This window comes from Empidonax traillii, unplaced genomic scaffold, assembly GCF_003031625.1.
Source record: "Empidonax traillii isolate 1590-97213 ecotype Southwest subspecies unplaced genomic scaffold, ASM303162v1 scaffold1596:size141963, whole genome shotgun sequence".
Lineage (NCBI taxonomy): Eukaryota > Metazoa > Chordata > Aves > Passeriformes > Tyrannidae > Empidonax > Empidonax traillii.
In genome coordinates, this window is record NW_020956789.1 from 87,611 (window position 1) to 98,708 (window position 11,098).

Genomic DNA, 11,098 nt, shown 5'->3' on the forward strand with positions numbered 1-11,098 from the left:
ATAGGTTAGGAGGACATGTCTATTCATTCAGGGGGAAGGGATAGCCAGGAAAGAAGGGAAGGTGTGGTCTTTGGGGGCCCAGGAGAGGGAAATCCTGCAGAGGTCTGTAAGGTTGGGGCCGGCCTGACCCCTTGTAGCTGGCCCCCAGGCAGTTCTGGGCAGCTGTTGTTGCCAGAAGCTCGATTCTCTGCAGGCTTCTTCTGATACCACCTCCTACAGGTTGAGGTTCCTGTGGGCAAAGGATTTGATTCGATTACCTCAGTAGTGGTGGTTACAGCATACCCAGTCATCCTCACACCTTGTTTTACGAAACTGCTGCCATCGGTAAACTAATCTTCTGCGTCCTGGAGTGGTTCTTCTTGAGGTCCGGGAGACTGGAATACACTGCATCCTTGGTCTCCTGGCAGTTGTGTACAATGCATTCGACTGTGGTTTTGCCTTCTAGGAATGAAGCTGGGTTGACAACGTTAGTCACTTGAATGTTTATATCATCTGATTCAGCCAGGATAACCTGATATTTCAAGAATCAAGAGAGTGACAACCAGTGGTTCCCCTTCTGTTCCAGCACTGTAGATGCTGTGTGGGACACTAATACAGTCCTTTTCTGTCTCATTGTAAATTTCCTGGCTTCTTCTATATGTATGATCACTGCTGCTACTGCCCTTAGGCAGGTGGGCCATCCTTTGCTTACTTCGTCCCATTGTTTGGAGAAGTAGGCTACTTTTTTATATGGCCCTAATTGTTGGGCCAGGACCCCTAAAACCATTCCTTGTCACTTGTGCCAGAACAACCAAAAGGGCTTTGTTACGTCAGGCAATCTCAACACCTGAGCCCTCATGAGTTCTCTCTTCAGTTGTTTGAAGACTCCACTTGTTTCGGGGTTCCAGATTAGGTTGCCCTTAGTTATTTTCAGCAGGTCATACAAAGACTTTGCAATTAGTCCATACTGATATATCCATAAACAACACCAACCTGTCATTCTTAAAGGTCTCTCACTGTCTGTGGTTTGGGAGTCTGGCAGATGACTTCCTTTCTTGCTGTTCACAGAGTGTTGTCCCCCTGATACTTCATATCCCAGGTACACCACTTGTTTCTGCACCAGTTGTGTTTCCTGTTGAGAGACTCGATACCCATTTAGACCCATAAAGTTCAAGAGAATGACTGTCCACTGGATTCATTCTTCTTGTTTTTCAGTAGCAATCAATAGATCATCCGCATATTGTAAAAGTACACTCTCTCCCGGTGGTGACTACCATTGTTCCAATTCTTTAGCTAATTGGTTCCCAAGAACTGTGGGACTATTTCTGAACCCTTGAGGTAACACTAAGTGAGTTAAGTTTTCCTTCCAGTGGTGGGACTTTCCCACTCGAAAGCAAATATCTTTTGACTTTCCTGTGCTAAGGGGAGACAGAAGAAGGCATCTTTTACATCTAGTACTGTAAACTAAATCAAATTTTCTTTTAATTTTGTTAAGAGGGTATATGGATTTGCAACAACTGGATGTATGTTTTTACCTGTTTCATTTACTGCTCTTAAATCTTGAACCAACCTAAAAGTTCCATTTGGTTTCTTGACTGGTAAAATTGGGGTGTTGAAATCTGATTCATACTCTAAAAAAACCCCTAACTTCAAGAAGTTATTTATTATTGGTTCAATTCCTTTTTTTATCTTCTAACCTCTGTGGATATTGCTTCTTAATTACTGGTTTTACTCGTGGTTGTAATTCTATTTGAATGGGAGTTGCCCATTTCGGTTTTCCTGGTGTTTTAGTAGCCCAAACTCCTGGGTATACCTGATCTAAAATCTGACTGACATTTGAATTATCCTGGCTTGGCTCCACATAGCTCATTGCTAAACTCAGAGTTCCTATTAATTGTTCTTCCTTTACCTTAAATTTGATTTTACCTTGTTTGAATTCTATTGCAGTTCCCAGATTTTCTAGTAGGTCTCTGCCCAATAGGGGTTTGGGTGAATTTGGTAAATACAAGAACTGATGCACTCTCATTTGTTTTCCAATTTTAAACTTTAGGGGTTTCAAAAACAAAAACTTGTAGAGGTATGCAGCAAGGCCGTGGAGCCTAGTAACAAGGAAAAGAATGTAAATAAGAAGTGAACATCCAATCATATGTGAAGGCTGGTAATAATATATAGATAACAGAGCTAAGAATAGTGTTGGTATGTAAGATTCTACAGAGAAGGTGAGTGCAGTTGTGTGAGAACAAGATGTAATATATTGGATGAAACGATAAAAAGCTGAATTTAAGCCATCATCATGAAGTGTCCAGTTTTTATTTTTATGGTCGTCCTCATATACTACAACAACTGGTGACTCAGAGTGTTACGAACCAGGAGGGATCACGACTAATACCTACAAGACTCCCACCCTGATCTGGAGTCAAAGTGGACTTGATCCCCATCGAGGGATTGGAGATAATTCCCTGTGGCAGAGAGGACACGGAGAAACTGCATGCAGATCAATATGATCGATAGTCAGAATCCACTTTATTATGTGTTACAGGAGTTATTTTATACTTTCTTACACATACATGTCATTACACCATTGGTCGAGTACAGGCACCTGTCGCTACACAATTGGCTTGAAATAGTTAAACACACTTCTCAGTACCCAGCACCTGCTGCCATGCGATTGGTCCTTTGGTCCACATTTCTCCTCGCAAATATCTCACAGTTAGCATTCCTCCAAGCTGACATCAGAGCCAGTACTTTTCCTCTAACCTAAAGGCAGGCCTTTTGCTAATTCAGGCTTAAGGTCCATTAATATGGCTTGTCCATAGTGCCTGTTCTTGGCCAAGCACCCCACAATTCCCTGAGAGGAATTGAATCGCAGGTCGAGGTGCGGTGAGGACGAAACCCGGTGAAGCAGAGAGTAGCGGGGCTCTGCGAAAAAGGGTCCGGACCCAAGTTTTCTTGACACCTGAGGCAAGTGAGCCACCGGGAACTTTAGGGGCGTAATGGCACCAGAGTTCGGATGTGAGCGCATAGTTGACGCTTCAAATGAGCTGCTTTGACAACGTGATGATGATGATAGCAGCTCACGACGTGAAGTTCAAAGAAATGGTGGTTCTGAGCAGGGTTTGCAGCGTCACAGGGCGGGGGAGGCACTGCAAAGTGACAGCGCTAAGCAGCAGAGCGAAGCAGCAGCGCTGCTCGACAAGGACTGACGGGGCGGGGTGGCTCAGCTCTGAGGACCTGAGCCGGGGTCGGGGCCAGCTCAGACAGCAATCGAAACTGCTTCCCCCCCCCCCCCCCCCCCCCCCCCCCCCCCCCCCCCCCCCCCCCCCCCCCCCCACCCCCCGCAATGTGTGCTGAAGACAAGCCGAGAGCAAGATGGAGGGCTACTGAGAAAACACGGGAAGGCAGAAGCCCGGAGCCCCCCCCGCGCTGTGCTCCAAAGGAAGGCATTTAAATAACACTATGCCTATGTAAACACAGTCGCTATGACAACCAATCCCTTTGGAATTCCGTAAAGCCCGTCCACCACATTCTTTGAACTTTTAAAAATTTTTTAACTTGAACAAGAGGCAAAAATATGTTTGCTTTGCAAGTTATAGTTTCATCACAACAGTCACAGATAGAAGACATGGAGTTAAGTATTGCTACTCTAAGACTGAAAAACAAAAGCTTGTGTGAGAGTGGTGTCTGAAACCTTTCAAACGCAGGAGCTCCCTAGGACTTTTACTGTTGCTGTAAGAGTGGGAAGGAGCCCAGTTACCTCAGTTGGTAGAGGATGGGACTCTCTATCTCAGGGTTGTGGGTTCGAGACCCACATTGGAACGGTGGACAGACTGGCTACGGTCCCAAGGCTGTGCCTGTCATTTTTTTCCCACGCAGTCCCTCTGCAGAATTGCCTCTCTCATTTCTGCCACGATAACTACTCAAAACTGACTGAACTATTAATGGGAACGGTTTGTAAGCTTTTTGTTAACAGTGGAAACAACTGGAAGAGGCAGATGGACAGGTCCGAGAGTTAATTGCAATCCGGACGTAGGAGATACCAACATCCACAGGACACGGAGACAGCAACGGCGCCGTGGAATGCCAGCACAGAGCTGGACGGCTATGCAGAACCGTGCTGGGAGTGGAGCGAGGTCAGCGCAGGGCATGCAGAGTGAAGGCGAAACTGCTGTTGATGCAACCGCGTGGCGATCGCAGAGCAGGGGCAGTTGTGTGTTGCCGGCACAGTTTTCTCGGCAATGTGACAAAACTGCTGAATCTGCAGTTGCTAAACTAGAAAACCCGTGACTGGTTCACTGAATTTGTCACAGCTGACAGAGAAGTGGAACTTGCTGAGGAATAGATAAAAGTTTAGGAGATCTGTAATTGGTCCTGGTTACTTGGTTACTGTGATTTTGTAATTGCAAATTACACCTTCCTTCTTTTCTTTTCTCCCCTCCTGGCATTAGGTTAAGGTACATTTCAGTTGAGAATTTAAAGTGTACAGACATGATTTTCTTGTCTTCTTTCAGTTCACCTGACATTATTTCTGCTATGCTGCGTAGAAAACTCAAATTACTACAAGATGCAAAAATGCAGAAGTTATTCACCAATATTATAACCTTAAGTTCCTTAGCTTTTGGTATTCTAAAACAGGGTTAACTCACTCATAGAACAAATTATTGTAAAGAGAACATTTTGTACACTAAACATATTTTCAAAACAAAAAAAGGGGGGAGGAGAATATGCATGCACATAAACAGGTACTAGATCAAAAATTTATCTCATTTAGGTTTGTTAAGCTTTATATTCCTTGTATTGATTCCTCTTCAGGACAGGTGGAATTGCTGAACATGACTACAGGAGACGGCAAACTGAGAAGCACACAACCAGTAATACTTGGGATCTGAGATGTATGGTTGAAATGCAAAAATGTAATAAAAATCCTAACTGTGTGTGAATGAAGGATGACTGAGGTGGTCACCTTTTGAATGACTGGGAAAAAAGCTGTATGAGTGAAAAAAACTGTGTAGATATCTATGTGTATGAACTTAAAAAACTTTATGAGTGTCAAGATTTAAGAGGATGTGTGATATAAATTTGATTATGGTAAGTAGATGCATGCTAGCCTTTGAAGATTGGAAGTAAGAATCAAAGAGTTGCAAGTTGATGCTGGTCAGGACTGGCTAAATAGTCTGTTAGTAGATGGGAACTATCAAGATGACTTTTGTCTATAGTCAGAACAAGGTTGTTTGTGTTGCTTATTATCGTAGTTGTGCTACTGATGTTGCCATGTTTGGTGTCGTGTTTGCAAAGGGCCCTGAAAAGGACGGCCCAGGCAATTTTTGTGACACAAATACAAAAAAGGGGGAATTGTGGAGGTATGCAGCAAGGCCATGGAGCCTAGCAGCAAGGAAAAGAATGTAAATAAGAAGTGAACATCCAATCATATGTGAAGGCTGGTAATAATATATAGATAACAGATAAGAATAGTGTTGGTATGTAAGATTCTACAGAGAGGGTGAGTGCAGCTGTGTGAGAACAAGATGAAATATATTGGATGAAGCAATAAAAAGCTTAATTTAGGTTATCATCATGAAGTGCCCAGTTTTTATTTTTATAGTTGTCCTCGTATACTACAACAAAAACTTTTTCTGATTGACCAGTTGCATCCATGACTTGAACAGATTTATGCCTTTTAAGTATTAATTCTTGATTCAAAACAGAAAATGTAGCCCAAGTATCAATTAAAAATATCTAATTCTTTTTCTTCTCCTAGCTTAATTTTTACCAAAGGGTTCCCACGGGGCAGACCCACTGACCCCTCTCACTCAGTACTCTGTAAGCAACAACAGCCCCTCCTGTATCTGTATTTCCATCTGTTAATTCAGGTCATTCTTGTTTCCTGTGTCCCTCTTTTCTACAATATGCACACTGGTTCTGACCCAACCTTGTTTGTTGGAGAGGCAAACCTTACATCTGTTACACAAGGCTCATACATATAACCAGCAGTTGCAAAATGGACAAATCTTATTTCTAAGTCTTATCCAATGTGGTGTGCTTATAGTTAACTGTTCAGCACTACCTCCCATATAGCAATTCTTAGCATGATACCTTTAACTATGTGCTCCTAGATGTTTCAAGGTAAGCAAGGTATATCAGGTACAAATCTTAATTCTAGGTCTTAAGCGGTGTGATATATTCACAGTCAATTGTTCAAAACTGCCTTCCATATAATAACTCAAACATAAAAAGACTCTAAACAAGATATTTCTATAACTGGTTAGAAACAAACAAATTTTGTTTCTAACACAAGACAAAACAACACAAAGTAACATGGGTAACATATAAAACACAGAACACTATTAGAGCTACTAAACTCCAAGAGTTCATAACAAAAAGAACAAATGAAAAGGAAACTTAGATACTTCGTTTCCCTCAAAATAAACAATATTCGGCCAAATACAAACAAAACTGGAACATACCAGCTCTAGGGGTTATTTCCCCTCAGGAAAAGTATCCTTTTCCATACTCCCAGTGAGACAGTATCCCTTCTTTGTCTTATGGGAACTCCAAAACCAAAATAGGGAACCCCTCCTAGTAAAACTTACCCGGGACATGCCCAGAGGTTCCCAAGCTCCAACGAGTTCTGCAGCCAGGCAGAGAAGGTCCTACCGCAGTCACCAAATTGATGTCGAAAAACCTCAGAATGTGAACTGCTCCGAGAGGTTTTTTTTCTTTTAACAGTAAAGGTATTTATTTATTCAACATTGGGAGTAAGCCAGCTCACGCTGGACAAACTTGTTCGAAGGCATCAATGAAAAACAGGATAATTTATACAGTCTAACTCCAGGATTACAACATCTTAACATACATATTAATATGATTACAACTTCTAATCATGCATATTGATAATAGGCAGAGTCTGGGCAGAGTCTGGGCTGAGCTTAGGGCAGTGCTTTCCAGATTCTTCTCTTGGTAGTGGTCATTCCGGCCTTCCTCGTCAAATTGGGTGTCTATTTCTCTTCTTCCTCGCTTTGACCTTTCTACCTCCCCATTGTTGGTGCCCCAGTTACTGAAACTTGCAAAAACTCTTGGCTCTAAGCCCTTTTCTCCTATTCAAATGTCTTCCTTGTTTTAATTTATGGCCTCTAGGTTGCTTGTATAGCGTTTCTAGTATTCTTCTTAGGTTTAGGTCCAGTAAGTAGAACAGAACAAGTTTTTCTTAGCAGTACAGGCAGAGCAGGTATCGGGGGGGTTTTCTCAACAGAGCAAGATATCTCAGTTAACTATTTTAGGCCTTGCTCTCATTTCAGGACTAAGCTTGTCCCTGGATCCTGGTGTTATTCTGAATCTCAGTAATGCTAATGGTAACACTTCAGACCACTTCAGCTGAGTCCTGGAAAATTTTCCTTATTTGCCTCTTTATGGGTTGATTCATTTGATCTACCTTTCAACTAGACTGAAGTCTCCATGGTGTGTGCAAATCCCACTTAACTGACAATGTTCTTGACAGTTCTTTTATGATATTGGCCACGAAGTGAGACCCCTTGTCTGATGACACACCTATAGGTATCCTGTACCTAGGAATTAGTTCTTTTAATAGTATTTTGCCTATTTCTCTAGTCTGATTGGTTTGACAGAGAAAAGCTTCTGGCCATTCAGAAAATTTACCCACTAGTAGCAATAAGTATCGATACCCATTTTGCCATGGTAATTCAGAGAAATCTATTTGTCAATAATTTCCTGGTGTGTTTCCCTTTTTAGTTTGTCCTAGAGGAGGTCGAGGCTGAATTTGGGGTTTATTTTTCTGGCACAGTTCCTATTTTTTGGCTATACATTTTGCAGTGCACCCCATTCCAACACCAAGGATATGCAATTTTACATTGTCTGGATATGCAATTCTACATTGTCTACTAGTGCCTCAGCACCCCAATGGGTGCTCTTATGTTCTTGTTCCATTATTTCCCTTAGGAGTAAATTGGGCACCACAACTCTATTTCCTCTGTGACCCACCATCCTTCCTCATTTTTCTGAGCTTCTGGTAATTCTGCTAGATGATTATCTTCTTTACTGTATTCTAGAACGTCTTTCAATTCCTGGTATCTCTGGGATTGACAATGATGCCTACGGATTTTTTTGATTTTTAACTTTTTGCAGATTTTAGAAGTAACTGTAGTTAGTTCACCCTTTAGCACAGTAGTTTACACATTTACCCAACCCTATTACCCCATTTCATATCTAAGTTTCTAAATTCCTTACCTTGTTTAGACTTCCCTCAAGGTAGGCCTTCTTTCTGTTAAGAACATTTGCACCCTGGCTTGAACAATAAGATACACCAACAGACAAAGCATCCTTCAAAACCCAGAACTTTGGAGGAGCTCCAAGGACTGGGTGTGCTGTGATGAAGAGGAAGATGAGGAAGAGGGGGTCCCAGAGCCCCTGCCTAAATTTCCCAAAGGGGCATGCCGGGGGCAGAACTGGGAGAAACTGGGGGGCGGATAGATCTGGGATTGGATGGACAAACACCTTAAAATGTGGAACCCCTTGGACACAGGTGCGCTTCTCTGTACCCCCGTGGTTGAAGGCCTTCCATTAAAACTGCTCTCTTATCTCTACTAAATTTGTCTGGTAAGTAATTTTTTCTCCTGAGGGATTCTTTAAGGCAACACAATAAGATTTGACCTTCAGCTACCTCTTTTGCAGTTTGATCAGCTAATCAATTTCAGGCAGCTACTGGGCTATTACCAAACTGGTGCACTTTACAGTACACCACTGCCACCTGTTTTGGTAAGTTAAGTACTTGCAATAATTTCTGTATTAGTTCCCTGTATTTCACAGATGATCCCTGTGAACTTAACAATCCTCTTTCCCTCCAGGTAGCTCCATGAGTGTGAAGGTGAATTTGGAATCTGTTCATAAGTTGACAATTTTTCCTTCATCTAAGGCCAGAATTAAAGCTACAAGCTCAGACTTCTGGACCGAGGTGTTGAAAGGTAATTCTTCAGCTTCTAATTTAGCTTCTTGAGTCACTACAGCATACCCAACTTTCCATTCACTGTTGACTATGAAGCTGCTGCTGTGAATGAAGATGCTTAAATCTGCATCATCAAAGGACACATCCTTTAGATTGATTTGTCTAGAGTATACATGTTCAATTATCTGCAGACAGTCATGCATCAATTCTGTCTCCCCTGGGCTACTTAGGAGAGTTGCAGGGTTTAAAGTTGTAGTAACTTTTAGTTCAATGTCAACTTGTTCCAGTAGCACTCCTGGTATTTCATCATTCTGCTAGGTGGTAACCAGTGGTCCCCCTTTTGTTCCAGGACAGTCATTACCATGTGGGGCACCTGGACTGTTAGCTTTTGCCCTAGTGTTAACTTTTGGGCTTCTTGTATAAGGAGTTCTGTGGCCACTACTGCCCTCAAGCACGCGGGCCATCCCTTGCTTACTAATTTGATCTGATTGCTTAGATAAATGCCCCACCAATCTTTTCCAGGATATAGTACTAGTACTCACAATGCAATGTGTTTTCTTTCATGAACAAATAACTGAAAGGGCTTCTCTAAATTTGGAAGTCCCAATGCAGGAGCTCTCATTAGTGCCTGCTTTAATTTAACAAAACCCTCTTGGCATTCTGGAGTCCATATCAAAATCTCTCCCCTGTACAGCCTCATACAGTGGTTTGGCTAGCAGTCCAAAATTTACAATCCAAAGGCAACACCATCCAGCCATTCCGAGAAATGCAGGGAATTCATGTTTGGACTGGGGTTCTGGTATGTGGCAAATTGCTTCTTTTCTTTCTGTCCCCAGGCTCCATTGTCCTTGTGTGATGGTGAATCCCAGAAATGTTACCTACTGCAAGGCTATTTGAGCTTTCTTGCTAGATACTTTGTACCCCGATTGTCCCAGTAAGTTCAGAAAGCTGATGATCAGAGCAATCACTTCCTCCTGGGTCCCAGATGCCAACAAAATATAGTCTACGTACTGGAGCAAGGTGTTTGTGCTTGCCCTTTAATATATCAGAAGATTAAATCATATTAGAGCTTGTGGTTGCTTAATATATCAGTAGATTGCTTTAAAACATATTTTTGCAGTTAGACACTATCACTGACAACCTTTGAACCTTATTAATCTGCCACAATTAGTATTAATAAAGAGCGTTATTCCATGAACTGTTAAAGTGAGTCCTTTCAGTTACTGGCAGTGGATAACACTTTGACAAGGCCCGCTTGTAACACACAAATAATATAGAAATGCCAAAAATTATGTTTCACCATTGTTCTGCCTGTCAAAAACTTCCTACAAAAAATTCTCTGTCAACTCTCTGCCAGAAGTTATCACCAGGACTTCCCACGGGAATTTTCCTGCCAAAAGATCCTGCCATTGTTTAAGGTTATCACATCTCCTCGGACATCTGAACTGACTACGTGCCAAGAAACCACGTACAACCTCCTTTGAACACAATAAAACTCGAGGACAAATTTTGGAAAATCAGGGAAGGAGAAAGGGAGAGAGAACTGGTTGCCTCAGGAGTCTCTCCTCACCTTCCCTCGCTTTTTCTCCTCCACTGCATGCTGCCTACCTGCCATGGGAGACTGAGACTCTGCCAGCCTGGAAAGAACTGAGACCACCGTGCTGCACTGATGAGTTATATCTTATCCTTCCAGCCTCATTATATTTCTGAGGGCCAGGGAGCTGTGGCTGAACTGAGACCCTGCACGGCCTGGGACAGGGCTCAGCATGAGCAAGGAAACCACACATCCTGCATTCCATAAAACTAAAGCTGTTAGACCCCCTGCAGCTAAAGAGATAACACAGAAAAAAGTGGCAGAGAAAGAAAAAAAAAAAAAGGCAGAAAACTGCTTCTCCCCTCCCCCACACACACACCAGCACAGCAGAAAGGTAGTTTTCCAATCTTTTCTTATTTTTTCCTCTTTCTCTTTGCATCTCTTAGCAATTAATAAAAATCAGTTTTTGGTATCAACAGATAACTTGTGTGAGTTTTAATTTTGCTCAAGGGAATATTCGAATCTGAAGTTCTTTCTGCAATATTTAAGCAGATTGTAACACCACTGAAGGGGTCTTCACTCTGTTGAGCCCCTCCGACAAGGGCAGTTGAAGCACCCTCCGATCTTGGGAA

The 11,098-nt window shown here is 42.4% G+C and overlaps 1 long non-coding RNA gene across 1 annotated transcript; it reads left to right on the plus strand.

The window, feature by feature from the left end:
* Positions 1-2,190: 2,190 nt before the first annotated feature.
* Positions 2,191-10,261, plus strand: LOC114070538. Its single transcript, XR_003573938.1, has 3 exons — positions 2,191-2,202; positions 9,282-9,285; positions 10,182-10,261. It is a non-coding gene; the product is annotated as an uncharacterized LOC114070538 (long non-coding RNA).
* The last annotated feature ends 837 nt before the right edge of the window (positions 10,262-11,098 follow it).